Raw genomic sequence first — 17203 nt, 5'->3', positions numbered from 1 at the left:
AGGGGTCAGACAAGCAAGGTTCAGCAACAGACAGACAGGTACAGTACAAAATCAGAAGGGCAAGAGAATAGTAATGATTCAGGCAGAGGTTCGGCAACTTAGATCAGATGGACATAAGTACAGAAACGTAGAGCAGAATCAGAGTCAGAGATAAGCCAGAGTCGTACACAGAATATCAATAATACAATAAGGCAATAATCCTAGTCTTGTGTGAAATCCCTGGTTTCCTGCCAGATCAAAACACACCGGAACTAGTCTAAGGTCTGAGCGCTAACACTGACGTATTCGCAACAGCAGACAGTTTGCAAGTGAGCGGAGAAAGCTTATGAAGCCGCGAGGAGAGCCCACAGCCACGCCCCTGCCAATCAGCCAATCCGAGCACTGTGAGTCTCTCCTGACATCAGCTGACCGGCAGATCAGCTGACGCGCCTTCCCCCAGCCCGCGTGAGAGAGCGACCCTATGAACAACTGACAGTCCCATCCCTGGCGTGCTAGACGCCAGCGGAACGGGTGAGGCCTCAGAACCGAGAACAAAGGTGGCTGCAGGGACATCCTGCGTACCCACAGCCGCCATCACAGGGGATGTTACATAATGATAAACAATGCTGTCTGTATCACATATTTATCATTCATTTTCTAATTCATCAAATACCAAATGAAATACATCACGATTCCTTAAAATACCAAATGAAATACCACGAGGAAAAAAATCTTAGTGAATTGACATTCAATTTTTTGATAAATTACCAAACTACTGCAATATATGTGGAAATCTTAATGAATTTTGGGGAAAAAAAGTCTAAACCGCTGCATGTGGTATTTTACCACAACTTTTACCGAACGTGTCTTAGTGAATTGAAGTCATTATGCGGTTTGTCTGATTGGGTACAGCAACCTGCAGTGCTCTTGATAGGCAGGAAGAGGTGGCATGCTCAAGCACTGCGGTTTGGCACAAATATGGCGCACCATGGCTGCCACAATGGTAAATCCACCGGTGTTTGGTGCCGCCAACGCTCCCGTGCAGCGAGAGGCTTTCATAATAACACACACTAATCTGAATGCACAAAGCAATAAGAGAGGTAATTTGCCAAACATTTTACTTCCGTCCTAAGTAATGAGGATAGCTGCTTAAACATATGTCTACAAGCGGCTTCATCCCTCACAATGGGATTAGGAGGACCCGGACGCGATGCCTTGAAATACGCGCCCGACAACTACAGCGAATGCATCTTACTCCACCAGTTTATCTACATCACCATTTGCTCCAATTATAACTAATTGGACTCATATTGCATTTTCATGGTGTCTCATCTTCTATTGATTGTAAGGGGGAGGCTTGGGGTTTTGCCATAGAAAGCAGTATTTAGAAGCCGGAGCTGTGTAAAAATGCTGAGCGCACTACACTGCATGGGATTATGTAGTCAGCAGATGTTTTAAAACCCGCTTAATTGTTGCTGTGTTTAAAAAAAAAAAATGTTAAGGGATAAACCTTTTGTCTGTAGTGTTTAAGACAAAACGACGCGTGTATAACACTGATGTATTAAAGGCTAACGTCATCTAAAAATCATATTTTAGAGAGAAGTATACATTGGAAGGTTGAATTATTTGCTGTGCTAAAGTGCTCACTGAAAAAAAAATGCTGAACTGAATGAGAGGAAAAAGAAGCAGAGAGCTCTGAAGCCGATACAGCCCGACACTAAATTGATTTCTGAAATAAAGCTTATATTGCTAAGTAGCTTGGGAAATAAAAATGTGGCCATGTGTAAGGGTCTTTCACACTGCACATAAAAAAGTTCCGATCCTCACCGATCAGTTCTGATAAACGTAGTGGAGGCAAACGTACCTTATGTATAGCAATAGGATCCATTCACATCAGTCCATTCTGAAAAGATCTGTTCAATCCATTCCAACAAGCAAATCCTCCACACATACCATGTTAAATAGAAACTGTAACCAAGAATTGAACTTCATCCCAATCAGTATCTGATACCCCCTTTCCCATGAGAAATATTTTCCTTTTCTCAAATGGTTCATCGGGAAGGGGAAGGGGGGGGGGGTGAAACCCCTCCCACAGTGTGATGTCAGGGCTAGGGTGCTGACATCACACTGTGGGAGCCTTCTTGCATTGTGGGAAATAACAGCTGTTTCCAACTGCCAACAATTCAAGCAGCATCTCCTTCCACTGATATCTATTGCCAGCAGTAAAAATGTCACCATGTGATAAATGTCAGAATGCATATCAGGGAGAGGTAAGATTTTACAATGGGCAAGCACTGACTAAATCATTTAAACATAATTATTGTAAAAATTAAGCACTTTTTCATTATGTTATTTTCACTGGAGTTCCTGTGATAGGTACTCACCTACGGAGAGGAAAGGCTCTGGATCCCATAGAGCCTTCCTAGTCCTCTCTCTGTCCCCTCAGTCCACCGCTGTCCTCCGTTGAATTTCCATGCCTTCCAGACTCCTCAGCCTGCTTCCCCATGTCCCCGAGTACTTCTGAAGATGGGCACATCTGTAATGGGAATAAGCGAGCGTGGACTTGCACAAGCACAGTACGGATTCGCTAGTCTTATGAAGCACTCTGGGACACGGGTACTTCCAAGGGCTGCCCAAGGAGGGCTGAAGATTGTATCCGGCCAAGCTGGTCACAGCACTTTACCGGGGCCCGATGATGGACTGAGGGGACAGACAAAGGAGCGGAAAGACTCAATGGGATCCAGAGCCTTCCCTTTCCGTACGGGAGTATCAAATTCATTTTTTTGCAGCTGACTTTAGTATTGTTTAAAGCAAACCTGAAGCGAAAATAAACTTATGGAAGAATGAAAGCTAAGAAATAGAGCATTAGCAGCAAAGAAAAGAGTCTCATATTGTTTCCAGCGCAGGAAGAGTTAAGAAACTTCACTTATCTATGCAAAAGAGCTTCTCTGAGCTATGAAACCCACTGGGTCAAATACAGTCCTGTTTTCTGAAGCACTTAAACAGCCAAGAAACAGTGAGAGACAAGGTTTTTTTGTTGTTGTTTTTTTTAAAGATTCTTTATTTAAAGGTTTTTCTTTCAAAGAGTAACAAGGCATATAAAACATGCTATTGGTAAGGTGAAATAAAACAACTTACAACATACATTACCAGGGGAAACAGACTTGTGGAAAAGACATACTTTCTGCATACAATACATCAGGGTATGTATTAATAGTAAGCTCAAAATAAGGTGGCAAGCCAGCGCCACTAGTGAAGATACTGAGCGATGCCTTCAACTCTTGTATATTAGTGAAGACCTAATCTAGGGTGGGGAGAGGGGAGAGACAGCCCTTGTAAGGAAAAAAGGCAAAAGGAGGATGACAAGGTCACTACCTTCAGATAATGAAAAAGGAGCTTTTTTAGATAAGATTTTACTGTAGGAAATGTTAAAGGGTCCTTATCTCTGCTCTGTTTAATAGTTTAAAATACAGAGTGTAGTTTGTAAACTGCAAATATGACAGAATGATGCAATGTTATAAAACTAAGCTGTATAACTGAAAATAATTGCTACTAATGTTCTATTCATTATACATTTGCTTCAGTATTGCTTTAAGCATATTTCTAAAATAAAGAGAACTGTACAATCAGGTTTGAACCCTTGCAATGCCTTAGTCCATGCTGAGCTATGTTTTGCTTGTAAGAACATTGTTTTCATTGTAATGTTGTGTGTAACCCATCCTCGAATGTTTGCCTAGAATTTATCTGTATTGAGGTAAAAGTTTTGATTTTTCTTTGATAGGAAGTGCTTCACACCTCAACCGATCTTCTCGAGCCTAAATGCTTTGCTGAAGCTGGTAAAATGGAACCAGATCAACTGTTGGATGGATTTGGTCCCCTTCAACCAGCTGCAGCTGTGCATTGATCACGCAGAACCCCCCCTTGTGGCCGGAGGAGGAACAGTCACCGAGAATCCCTGAAAGACAAACGGGCAGGAGGCATCCATCGATAACGGAATGATGATGAGTGATGTCTCAGGGTGATTCATCAGCCGCCTCTGCTCTATTCTGGAGAGCGCTGCTTGATCCATTAAGTGCTTGCTAGTCAATTCTGCACAAGTGAGACGATGAATAATCTCAATATTCTCCCGGCATTGATCTGTATGAAGGGGCCGGAGGGGAGTGCATATGAGGAAATAGGCTAACCGTGTAGTGCCTTCAGCCAAGTGATATATGGTGCATCCATCCCTAACAGAGGATAAATATTAAACTGCTCACGAGTTGCAGAAAGGGGGATGTTTTGGAGTGAACCCATTATGTTGCAAAACACAACTAAAAGTGCCATCAGGATTCAGGCATTCTTTCAAATGTGTGTGGTCATCCTAAAATACCTGGGCAGCCTCTAGTACAGGCTGTTGATTTAGGCCTTCACTTTCCCAACTTTCATGGAAGCTCTACTTCCCTAACCGCCCCCCCCCCCCCCCCACCCACCCCCTCCAAATCACCATTCTCTTCCATTCCTACACTCGTTCCCATTCCCATCCAGAGCCCTTAACCATTACACTATCAAACATACAAGCATACAGTACTCTTTTAATCAGAATGAAAAATCGGATTGTGTAAAAAAATTGGAATCGCATGTTGCGTGCAAGAGTCCTTACAGGCACATGCAGGAGGTATTTGCAATTTTTAAAGTTTTAAAGAGTACCTTATGTTAAGCTTGACAAAGCTCTGTCTAAATGAGAATGGATTGAAAAGGAAAGGGGAAAGGGGGAGGGGGGGTGTAAGGTTAAATGCATACCTGGCCTGATGTCTTTAGGGTACAGGCAGAGCTCCGCACCCTTCCTCGGCAGTAGGGTTACGGCCAGGTTTCCGAAGGTTGTAGAAGCTCTGTGGAAATCTCTGCTTGCATGGCAATGGCCCACCTACAGTCACTAATCAGGCTGGGAGCTAGAGGCAGGCAGCGGCCACACAGATGGGCGTGGCCAAAGCCTGAGGTAATTTAGAAAACAATTGCCAGGGGCCCATTGTCAGAGGGAGGCGGAACGATCACCTGCCTGGAGGGAAGACGTCAGGACAAGCGAGTATTTGATTCTGGGTTACCATGAGCTATCTGGATACTCTGTATTATTATTATTGATTTACATAGCACCAGCTTCTTTCGTGATGTTATACAACAGAATACAAAGTATGATAATACAATATAAACAGTTAGTAGTACAAAACATAATGGTGGAAGATATGCATGCATATAACACAGCATTGTGAAAAACAAAAGGAGAAGAAAGCTCTGGCCAGCTGTCCTTACGGCCTAAAGGCAGCCATACATCTAGTAATGATGGGCAGATTCTTCCAAGAGACAAACCTCTCTCTAATCAAATCTGATTAGAGAGAGATCTGTCGGCTGCCTATACACCGCAGGACGATTCCTGATCAATTTCAGCATGAAATATCTCGGGAATCGGCCATGCCTGTCGCATTTGCCCCTTCGACGATGTTTCCCTGTGTATAACTGTATGAACATGTATGTGTATGTGCATTTATACATTACCTGTCCTGGGTCCGTCTTTGGTGCCCGTCTGTCTTCAAATCTGTCGCTCTTCTCTATATATGCCGGCCGGCCGGCATGGCGCGTGTGTGACGTCACACACATGCCGTTGTGCTATGCGCCGGCAGCATATATGGGAAGTGGATCGGCACCGCAACACAGGACTGGTAATATATAAATGCACATACATACACATACATGCACACACACATTTTATACATATATAAACAGCACCGGGAGTTTCATCACTCGTCCCGATACTGCTTGCCATTTCTGCTGCACACCAGACCAACCACAATGGCTCGACATTTTGCAGCATGTCCGATCGCCTAATGCGACCAATTGGTCGCACTATCGATCCGGCAATGCACTTGGAGGTGTAAGGCTTGACAGGTTATGTCGACAATCAGTCCCTATGCCCCAATCTAGTGCCACAGCTCTGAGCCCGGCCCATGGTCTTCACCTATAGACAAGCACACTTTATTTGTCTCCTGACTACGGTTACCCTGGTTACGGTCTTAACGTGCAAGGCAAACAAACTGAAGTAGAGTGGACAATAACCTGCCAGAACCCCACTGAGGCAAGTATAGCAAAGTTCAACAGTTCACAAGTATCACACAGGACTAGTACCTTGATTTAGGAGTATGAGGCCCCTTAACGACGACTGCCAACAGTGTGACAGATAGGAAACAGGCAATGGTTGATCCAAGGAGGCAAGCAAGAGTCCCAGCAAGGTCAGTCCAGTCAGCATGCAAGAGTATCCAGGTAACAAGCAAGGGTTGGTCCAGGCAGCAAGCAAGAATGTCCAGGTAACAAGCAAGGGTCGGTCCAGGCAGCAGCCAAGAGTATCCAGGTAACAAGCAAGGGTTAGTTAAACAGCAGACAAGAATGGTCAAATACAAGCCAAGGTCAATTCCAGATAGTTCAGATAGTATGAGTGTGCACCTAGCAACTAGCCACAGCTATGCTTATCACAGGCGATGACTGGGAGTACTCTACCCATTTAAATAAAACTTCCATCCAATCAGTGGCCGGCCACACTCCGCACATCCATTCAGTGTCAGCTGAATAATCAGCTAAAACTTTTGCTGTCAGCTGACTGCAGTCAGCTGACTATTGTTTACATTTGCAGATACTGAGAGCACGCCCTCCGCCTATCGGGAAGTGCGGCCTTGGTCCCACCCTACACATCATGAGCGGGGAACAAGCGCTGAGACCCAGAAGCAGCGGATTTCGCCCAGTTCTCGGCATAACCATCAGCATTCACAGATAAGTTCCTAATAGGAGGTACCATTTTTTATCCAATTCGATTATAATCGGAATCAGATAGTCGATCAGCAGCCAGGTCACCTGATGCATGGCCACCTTAAGGGTTATGTGATAGAACAATAGGTAAAGGGAAGTTGTGTATGAGGTGGAAAAATGGTGGTCAGTTGCGAGGGAGTCCTAAGTGAGACACACTTCGGAAGACAGATACTAGCCTGACATAGACACCTGCAGAGTGACGCCTGAACAGCCAGAGCCAAATGACTTCATTCACTCACTTCCACATTTGCTGGTCAAGGCACATTAGAGCAGACTGCTTCTAACGAGGCTCCTCACAGTGCGAGGCAGTGACTAAAGACTAAAGGAAATGGCCATTTTTCAAAAAAATGGGGTTCCAATTTAACAGTTGAACGCATAACCTACAGCCTTCCTCTAGACCCCAGGTTCTCAACATGTGATACACATACCCCGAGGGAACTTCTGACGGCACAGGGGGTACTTCTGATGAGTACAGGGTGTACATTAAATTTTGTATTTAAAAAAATAAATATAAAGAAATCTGAATATGCAATTTACATGAGTAAAACAGCTGGAGATGCTTAGAAATCATTTTATAGTATTGTTAAAGAGAATCTGTACACTAAAATTCTTACAATAAAAAGCATACCATTCTATTCATTATGTTCTCATGTGCCCCTCCGTGCTGTTTCTGCCACTCCCTGCTGCAATCATGGCTTGTAATTGCCAGTTTTAGGCAGTCTTTACAAACAAAAGACATGGCTGCTAACCAGCTTGTGATAGGCTCAGAGAAGCTCAGTCTGTGACTCATACAGAGCCTGCAGGGGGCGTGGAGAGGGTGTGTATAGTTTCTTGCTATCAAAAGCAGAGCAGCACACTCTTGCCTAAGCCGACAAAGCTGACAAAGGAAAGAAGATTAGATAACAGGGATATTACAGTGACTGTGCAACTAGGAAAGGCTGCAGTAAGACAGACCACATTAGAACAGGTATAGGAACTTATAGGATAGAAGAAATAAGGCTGAACATTTTTGTTACAGAGTCTCTTTAATAAATGCAGTGGCGTAACAATAGTCGGTGCAGAGGTAGCCACCGCATTGGGGCCCTTGGGCCAGAGGGGCCCGACGGGCCAGAGGGGCCCGACGGGCCCTCCCTCAAGCACAATATTAGCTCTCTATTGGTCCTGTGCTCATAATAATCACTTCTATAAATGCTTTATAAAGCAGTTTCCCATCCCCTTCTTGCATCTCTGACACTGGTTGTCTTTGGTAGGTTTTGGTGCGCCATATCAATTGTTATGTATAGAGTGCTTGGGGGCCCCATGTAAAACTTGCACCGGAGCCCATAGCTCCTTAGCTACACCACTGAATAAATGCATATTAGATTTATAAGCATTGCACTGTCTTTTTCTGCTCTGCATGTCTGCACTTGACATACGCAATAAGGGATTGCTTGAGAGCCAGCTGTCCAATCTATTCCCCATATCCCATCATAATTCATATGAGGTAGTGGAGGAACTTTGAGGAAAGAGATTGTTTATCACCGTCATCACAGATCACCTGACCCAGCCCACCTACTCCCTCTGCTGGTAATACTTGAGTTCTTTCCAGCCAGAACTGCAGATCAAGAGAGTCTCATAATGTAAAGAATCTGCTGTAGCTGCAGTGCTGGCCACAAAAAGTTAATGTCTCGGCAAAAGGGGGAGGACCTAAACAGTGACGCTACTCTCCAGCTGGGAACCTCTATTCTACTTCTGCATACTTAATAAGGGGAATTCTGAGTCACATGACAAACTTTTTCCAATGGATTTCCTTGCAATGGTTAAAGCTATTCATGGTTATCTCAAAATATATTATATTGACTTGGCAACCCCCTGAGCCCAACAAATGTAGCCCATGGTTTTTCAGCTACTAGATTAGTAACCGGCTGGTAAAGGCAAGGTGTAGATAAGTTAGTGGACTTATTTGAAAGTTGTGAAAAGGAATACCTATACATTACAAGCTGAAATTAACTCTAAAGTAAATCTGAGGCAAACCAAAGGCAAACAAAAAGAACATTTTTTTACCTAGGTAGAGAAATGCCTCTGGAGCCTCAAAAAGCTTCCCATGTCCTCCTAGCTACTGCCGCTGCCCAGGACCCTCTAGGAGATTGCGACCACACTCTTCATGCACGAGTGCGGTCGTAGCATAGTGTGGCACGAGTGGCTCCAGCGTACTGTGCAAGCATGTCCATATTCCAATAGGCAAAGTACAGCCACATTCTGGCATGAGGAAGAGTGCGGTCGCAATCAGGAATCCAACAAGCTCTTGACGGATTTATTTTGAGGGTCCGAGCGCAGCAATGGTGGGGCCAGGAGGACATGGGAAGCCTCTGCAGGATCCAGGGGCTTCCCTCTTCTTTGGCAAGTATCTGTTTTTTTTATTTTATTTGGCCTCGGGTGTATTTTCAGTCTACTTTCACACTGACAAGTTGCAGTGCATTGCAACGGACATTTTATTTGCATAGGAATCGCAATGCACATTGGCACAATACCGGTGTGGTGGAATACATGGGAATGCAGTACTGGACGGTGTGCATATTTACTGTTGCAGTGAAGCCTAGCTATTATGTACTGTATGCATCGTATCACAATTCATAACACAAGATGCCAGTTTTCCCTTCTGTTGCGATCCTGCTTTTACAAGATGTGCAGAGCAACACTCCAGTCTGAATCTAGCCTAAAAACGACTTCTGTTTGTCACTGATTTTCTGTATACGCACTGATAATGTATAGCTAATCTAGAATAAGATGTTGATCAGTTTTGGAATACCTGTAATGTATAATGTTTTTCTTATTAAATGGTGCTGTCCTGTGAAGTTGTGCGCTATCTTATTTTACCTTTTATAAAGTACTGTTCTCTTTTGTTTTTTAATTGCCACGTTTCATAGTAAATGAGATCCGTAAGAAAACAAATAATCTTTAAATGAACACAGATATTAATATACAAAATTATAAAAAGTTGGATGAAAATTGGCTAACTTTGGATGTCTTCATCCAGATCTAGCCATAGGCTATGACTAAGGGCCGGATCTAGGCCCGAAACTTGTAAGTCTTTTTTCACCAATGTTGTAAAGTAAACCCGAGGTGAGAGTGATATAGAGACTGATGTATTTATTTCCATTTAAGCAATACCAGTTGCCTGGCTGTCCTGATGATCCTCTGCCTCTGATACATTTAGCCATAGACCTTAAACAAGCATGCAGATCAGGTGTTGCTGACATTATTGTCAGAACTGAAAAGATTGGCTGCATGCTTGTTCCTGGTGTGATTCAGGCACTACTGCAGCCAAATAGATCCACAGGACTGCCAGGTAACTGGTATTGTTGAAAAGGAAATAAATATAGCAGCCTTCATATCCCTCGGATTACTTTTAAACATTCAATAAAACTAAAGATTTTTTTGCATTGAAGGTGTGTTGTGGACTTCCCTTTCTTGATGAATAGTCAGATTGATGTGTAATAACAGGGACAATCCTCTCACATCAGCTTCCACCAGTTTTAAGCTATAACAGTGACCAGAGACAACAGCTAATTCGTTGTCAGAGTTCAGGATCGTTCCTCGAAAAATGAACATGGAGGCTTCACTCTCAGGTTTTTATATTGAGAATACAGAAGTCTCTGTTAGGGAATTGGACTTCAGCACAATATTTTGAAGTGCCTAACACCCCCTCCCCCCCCCTCAGCATCAGTCTAGACACGGAACCATTGGGACCTGATCCGTACCGGAACAATAACCTGAAATAAAAACTAAATTACATCTTTGCAAGCCTGCACAATCCTTGAACTAGATACACTTTCCTTCATACAAAGAAAATGTTAACTGTTGTCTAACTGGTGACGTCAGTGAGAGCGAGGACACGGCAACGCAGGCGCAGCAGTTTTCAGACTCTAAAGTCTGAAATTCCAGAAGTGAACCGGAGGCGGGACCGGAGCATCAGTGAGTGGCTGCGTGGGCACGGGATGTCTGCGGGGGACCATTAGAAGCCCCGGGTAAGTTTAACTCATTTTCCCCCGACCCCCCCCCCCTACAGCATTCCTTTAAAGAGACTCTGTAACATGAAAAACCTCCCCTGGGGGGTACTCACCTCGGGTGGGGGAAGCCTCCGGATCCTAATGAGGCTTCCCACGCCGTCCTCTGTCCCACGGGGGTCTCGCTGCAGCCCTCCGAACAGCCGGCGACAGGCCCGACTGTGACTTCAATACTTACCTTTGCTGGCTCCAGCGGGGGCGCTGTGGCTGCTTTCGGCACGGAAATAGACGGAAATACCCGATCTCCGTCGGGTCCGCTCTACTGCGCAGGCGCCGGAAACTTGCGCCTGCGCAGTAGAGCAGACCCGACGGCGATCGGGTATTTCCGCCTACTTCGGAGCCGACAGCCGTCAGAGCGCCTGCACAGGAGCCGGGAAGGTAAATATTGACGTCACCGCTGCACGGAGGGCTGCAGCGAGACCCCTGAGGGACGGAGGACGGCGAGGGAAGCCTCATTGGGATCCGGAGGCTTCCCCCACCCGAGGTGAGTACCCCCAGGGGACGTTTTGTCGTTACAGTTCCTCTTTAAGGGTTAAGGATAATTACTCCAAAAAACACCAATTCATTTTATTGTAGTATAGTGTTAACATCAAGTAACGAACATGTGCTTCTGTTTTGCTATAGGTCTTATCCTGTGTTCCAAAGTCGGCTGGTGGTTGTCTGGGAAAGCAATGGGGACTGGGACTAATTCAGGATTATTAGAAGTGCTGCTGTGTAGTCCCTCTGTAGCACCCAGGTTCAAATAGAAGCACTAACAGCTCTGAAAAGTTAAACTGTATTCTGGTTATATGTGTACACATTGTTCAGTCCCTGAGCGGAGCCTGACCTCTTTTGCATATGTTGTAGTCCCTTTCCCTGTCACTTTTCTTGAAAGTGACAGACCAATATATCAACAATATGGTACACATAAATAAAACCGGCCGGCGATTCCGGAGCAATCGCGATTAGCATGTATATAACCGCTAATCACAGTCTTTTCCAAAGCGCTACAGTGTCCAGTGATTTTTCCGCGTTATTCACGGAAAATTCACTCCCGCAAAACGATAGTGGTAATCGCTAGGCGTTTTGCGGTTTTAGGTGTGAACGGGCCCTTAATAATCTTTAGGGCTGATTCACACGGACGCTTGGCATCGTTTACTGCCAAGCGTTCGGGACTCGTCGGCTAAACGCTCCCATTCAAGTGAATGCAAGCGTTTAGCAACGCATGGTTACCGGCGATTACCGTTGAGTGAGCAAATGGGGCGTCCTGATCCCGATTTATAATTCCCATTCACCGATCTAAGTCCCCCGCAGAAAAACCGACGGTCTCTTGTCAGAGACCGCGGTCTTTCTGTAAAAAAAAAAAAAGTTCCCCGTCTTAATTCTAGTTCCTGGAAGCGTCATCGTACACTTCCAGAACTTTTTTGACTGTGGCCAAATAGTAAACTACTCTCACATACATTTTTTTTAATAAAGAAATACATTAAATTAAATTTAAAAATTAGCTGTTTACTTCCCCACACCAAAAATTACCCAAATAAATGTTTTAATAAAAAAATTAAAAAAAAATTACAATAAAAAAACAACAACACATAAATAGTTACCTAAGGGTTTGAACCTTTTAAATATGCATGTCAAAGGAGTATATCAATATATTTTTTTTAAATTATGGGCTTGTAAATAACGATGGACGCAAATTGAAAAAAATGCACCTTTATTTCCAAATAAAATATCGGCGCCATACATTGTAATAGGGACATAATTTAAATGGTGTTATAATCGGGACAATTGTTTTTTTCATCAGTTTATTTTCACCTCAGATGTCCTTTAAGCCTATATTTTCAAAAATAACAGTAATATAACCTCTTGACATACATATTAAAGAATGTATGTATTATTATTATTTTTTTGTTATTTTTGTGCTTTTTAATGCAAAAGTTTTTGGGGAGTAACTATGGGAGAGTGTGGGAGGTAAGGGGTTAATTTTAAATGTCTTTTTTATAAAAAAAAAAAATGACAAGATCTTTTTATACAAAAACAAAAAAGTATGTAGGTGTAAGTTTACTATTTGGCCACAAGATGTCCTCACTCATGTTCCTGTTAGCTGACTAACAGGAAGTAATGCTTGGATGCGTAACTTGTTACAATGACAGTGGCATCTCATTGCTTCCATTGATCATTGCAATTGGGACTTAGATCAATGAATGGGAATCGTGTTCCCATTCACTGAACTCTCTACTAACGGGCAGTAATGCGAACAAGCATGGGAGTGCGCACGAGCAAGTGGGAGTGCGCGCAAACGAGCAGGAGCGCGAACAGCGGCGGTTGCGCGTATATCTAAGCCCCAGGTGCTGAGATGAAGTCTACTGGGGTGTAGATATACTGTACTGGGGCACTGAACTAGTTAAAGGACACCTGAAGTGAGAGTGATATGGATGCTGCCATATTTATTTCCTTTTAAATAATTCACATTGCCTGGCATCTTGCAGATCCTCTGTCTCTATTACTTTCAGCTATAGACCCTGAACATGCATGCAGATCAGACTGTTTCTTACTGAACTGTGACTGATTAGCAGCGTGCTTGCTACAGGTGTGTGATTCAGACACTACTGCTGCCAGAGTTCAGCAGGACTGCAAGGCAACTGGTATTGTTTACAGGAAGTAAATATGGCAGTGTCCATATCGTCCAACTTCAGGTGTGCATTAAGCTACAGGTGACCTCTGTCATTATACAAAATATACCTCATGTATTCTTGGGGCATTAGCTGCACACAACCTGGTACAAACGAGCATTCGCCCTCAGATGGAAGATTTGTCTTACTCTGTCTTTTAGTTCATCAGCAGCCTCCCGATGATATGCTGTCCACCCCTCTCATAGAGTCACATGACTTCCTCTGGGTCTAGGTACTCCTAGGCTTCCAATCAATCACATGGGCTGCTTCCTGTGGGTTATATATTTAGAGCAGCATCAATATTGTTTTCGAAGAAGACAGAGAAGTACAGCAAGCAGTGTTTCAGTATACTCTAGTTTCTCCTTCCCTATGACCTTCCCCTCACTAAGAAGTCCCAACGGCGGCTAATGAGCATTGACATTATGCTAATGTCTTAAAGTCAAAAGGCAGCTTTCACATCTAATCACTCTGTCTGAGAACAGTTCAGGTTCTCTTACCCAAGTTACAAAATACAAGAAATGCACCAACAAAGCAAGAAAGGGCCAAACAAGACCAAAATAAATTATCTTCACTAACCTTAGAAGGGCCTAAAACAGTTCATAGTAGCAACCCTCCCATTGCTGAGGAATTATTATTATTATTAAGTATTTATATAGCGCCAACATATTACACAGCACTGTACAGATTATATATAGTTTTGCCACTAACTGTCCCTCAGCGGAGCTCACAATCTAGTCCTTCCCATAGTTATATGTCTATATTGTGTACTGTATGTATTGTAGTCTAGGGCCAATTTAGGGGGGGGAGGCAATTTACTTATCTTTATGTTTTTGGGATGTGGGAGGAAACCAGAGTGTCCGGAGGAAACCCACGCAGACACAGCCAGAACATACAAACTCCTTGCAGATGTTGACCTGGTTGGGATTCAAACCAGGGACCCAGGGATGCAAGACGAGAGCGCTAACCTCTACGCCACCATGCTGCCCACAGGAATGGACTGCAGGGCTTCTAAAGGGGTTGACAGTCAGCAATTCTCAAGCCTCATACACACTCTAGATTAAATCCGGCCAAGGCAACTGATAATAACCGCCTCCCCTGGGAATGCAGCGTGTCTACAGCAACCACCGATCTCACGAGAACATTGTCCTCCCCACTCATGCAGCCCGCCACGCGACGCCACACTTGCAGTGCTATATATCAAGCCTTCCGCCTCCACACATGGCAACAGAACACGTTGCAAGCCTGCAGTCTAGTGATGCGTCTGTACAGCCTTGGCATTACAATGTCACCCAAGAGACTGGGTCCCGATCCCTCCCAGGTGATATGCCTTGTAAATGTGTACAAGCCTTTAGATCACAAGTGTCCAACTCAGCCCTCGAGGGCCACATCCATGCCAGTGTTTAGGATGGACTGAGAAATAAAGAAATGTGTTCTACCTGATGAACCACACCTTTCCTGATTCACTCCCATCAATTCATTTGACTTGTGCCAAAAATGTGTGAGGACCTCGGCCCTTGAGGACTGGAGTTCCACATCTCTGCTTTATAGGCCAAAAAGAAAAATGACCAGACTGCTAACCATGTGGGTACTTCTTGTGTTTGCCAGTGAGGTCACCATGCATGATGTCTGACAAGTGTTCGATGTGTTCATGAATCCATCCTTTTTTCTTGATATCTGTTGATATGGTTGCCTTCATGGTACAGTAGTTTAGAAATGAAATGGCAGCTTTACTCGGTGCAACCAAATAAAAAAAGCTCAGCTGTTAAAGAGGAACTCCAGTGAAAATAATTTAATATAAAAAGGTGCTTAATTTTTACAATAATTATGTATACATGATTTAGTCAGAGTTTGCTCATTGTAAAATCTTTCCTCTCCCAGATTCACATTCTGACATGTATTACATGGTGACATTGTTACTGTGGGCAGATTATGTAGCTGTTCTGGCTTTAATAGACAGCTATAAACAGCCATTTCCTGTGTGTGTCATTGTTACATTGTGGCAGTTTGCCCAGAGTACCGTACGGTACCAGAGCCTCTTGTGGGAGGGGTTTCAGCACAAAATCAGTCATACAGCGCCCCCTGATGGTCTGTTTGTGAAAATCATTATATTTTTCACGTAAAAGTGGGTATCAGCTACTGATTGGGATAAAGTTCAATTCTTGGTCGGAGTTTCTCTTTAAAGTCCAAGATGTCAGCTTTCACAGCCAAGTCCAAGAACATATCTTTATGCAAAAATGTCACACTTTATACTAGCAACTCTCTAGTATCTTTATAGGTTAACTCCACCCAAAAAGACAGAAGACGTGGTTAGCTCAAATTAAAGCTATTAGCAGCTGATCCATAAGTGTACACATGGATGTACACTGACATGTTTCTGTGTGTATGTCTGATATATTCACGTATGTAAGTGTAACTGTGTCTGTAGGGGTTTGATATATTCATGCATTTGTGCATGGCATGCTCTTTTGGTGTTGAAAAGCCTTGAGCCAGCACTGCTTGTGGAGCATGGCCTAGAAGCTGAGGGTGTCCATCAGGCCTCATTCTCAACACAAAAATGCTGTCAAGTTATTTATAAAGAAGATCTTAAAAATAAAAATAGACAAGACAGATAAACAATGTAAATAGACTGGACAACACAAAAAAAGGCAACATATGTACGCACATGTGATAATAGTCATTGAAACGGTCCATGACAACTGTTTTAGCTGACAATCAAGTGTGACAATTAAGTGTGTGTACAGAGGCCACCTGATTGATCCTGTATCAGGGGTTATTGCGCCTTTATCCACCACTACAGTACTGTATCTCTACATCCTCTGTGTCTTTTAGCAGATGCAGTGCTATGCAGGATTGGGCTTGCTCCTGTGCACATTTCTGGCACTATCTGATGCAGCACTAATTGGTGAACAGGAATATATGTTTCCTGAGCTAATGAGATTGATTTTTACCATTAAAATACTTTTCTTTTCTCAGTTCATAGTGAAAAATACACCCTGTAGCCTTATTTCAGAATCAAATATCTTCACCATAAATTGTGACAGGAACATAATCTAAGTTTTGTGATAAGCAGTAAGAATAGCCAAACAAAATTAGTGTTTTTTATCTACAGTAGCACTTTTTATTTTTAAACTGGAATTGGTAAAACTGAGAAATAATGTGTTTTTTTCTATTTTTTTTCCTGGTCTTCCCATTAAAATTCATAGAAAACAAAATTGTTTGAGGGAAAAATTGACATACAATGAAAGCCTAGTTTGTCTTGAAAAAAAAATATATATATTTCATTTCTGTGTCATAAGTAGGGATAAAGTTATTTCTGATTAAATAAGGACATAGCTGAACTGTCAAAACTGTGCTGGTCCGTAAGTGGGAAACAAGGTCTGGATGTGGTTAAAGCTGACCTGAACTCTTTAAACTGGAGAGAGAGAAAACAGAGAAATCCACCCTGTGTGTGTTTAAAGAGAGCAGCCTAATTGTCCCTTCTCAGCAAGTAATAAGCCAGTGTAATTTGAGCTGTCAACTGTTTGCCAAGTTGAGAGCTAATATGTAAACACAGGAGGTTAACCCTTTATGTGATCCCAGCAAACCAGGAAGTAACTACACTGCAGCATATCTGTAGAAGCTCTATAAGCTGTAGCAAGAAAATGTTTTTTTCTTTAAAAGTTATTATGCTGTTGCTTAACTTTTAGAGCAGAGAGG

At 43.2% G+C, this 17203-nt stretch overlaps 1 protein-coding gene and 1 long non-coding RNA gene across 39 annotated transcripts in view; one reads left to right on the top strand and one right to left on the bottom strand.

Annotated features, from left to right (window-relative positions):
* Positions 1 to 9637, top strand: part of LOC137541565 (uncharacterized) — an 89793-nt gene extending 80156 nt beyond the window's left edge. The window contains exon 3 of the long non-coding RNA XR_011025215.1: positions 3761 to 9637. This is a non-coding gene — a long non-coding RNA (uncharacterized lncRNA). The remainder of the gene's footprint in view (positions 1 to 3760) is intronic.
* GATA5 (GATA binding protein 5) overlaps positions 1 to 17203 on the bottom strand; it is a 2064317-nt gene that overhangs the window by 591718 nt on the left and 1455396 nt on the right. For 35 of the 38 annotated variants that reach the window (XR_011025213.1, XR_011025214.1, XR_011025210.1 and 32 more), the window contains one exon: positions 13657 to 13777. The exons of the other annotated variants lie outside the window; for them this stretch is intronic. The gene's annotated coding sequence lies outside the window, so the exon portion shown is untranslated. The remainder of the gene's footprint in view (positions 1 to 13656; positions 13778 to 17203) is intronic. 38 annotated transcript variants of the gene reach the window in all.

Source organism: Hyperolius riggenbachi, chromosome 12, assembly GCF_040937935.1.
Source record: "Hyperolius riggenbachi isolate aHypRig1 chromosome 12, aHypRig1.pri, whole genome shotgun sequence".
Lineage (NCBI taxonomy): Eukaryota > Metazoa > Chordata > Amphibia > Anura > Hyperoliidae > Hyperolius > Hyperolius riggenbachi.
This window is presented reverse-complemented; position numbering and strand designations above follow the sequence as displayed.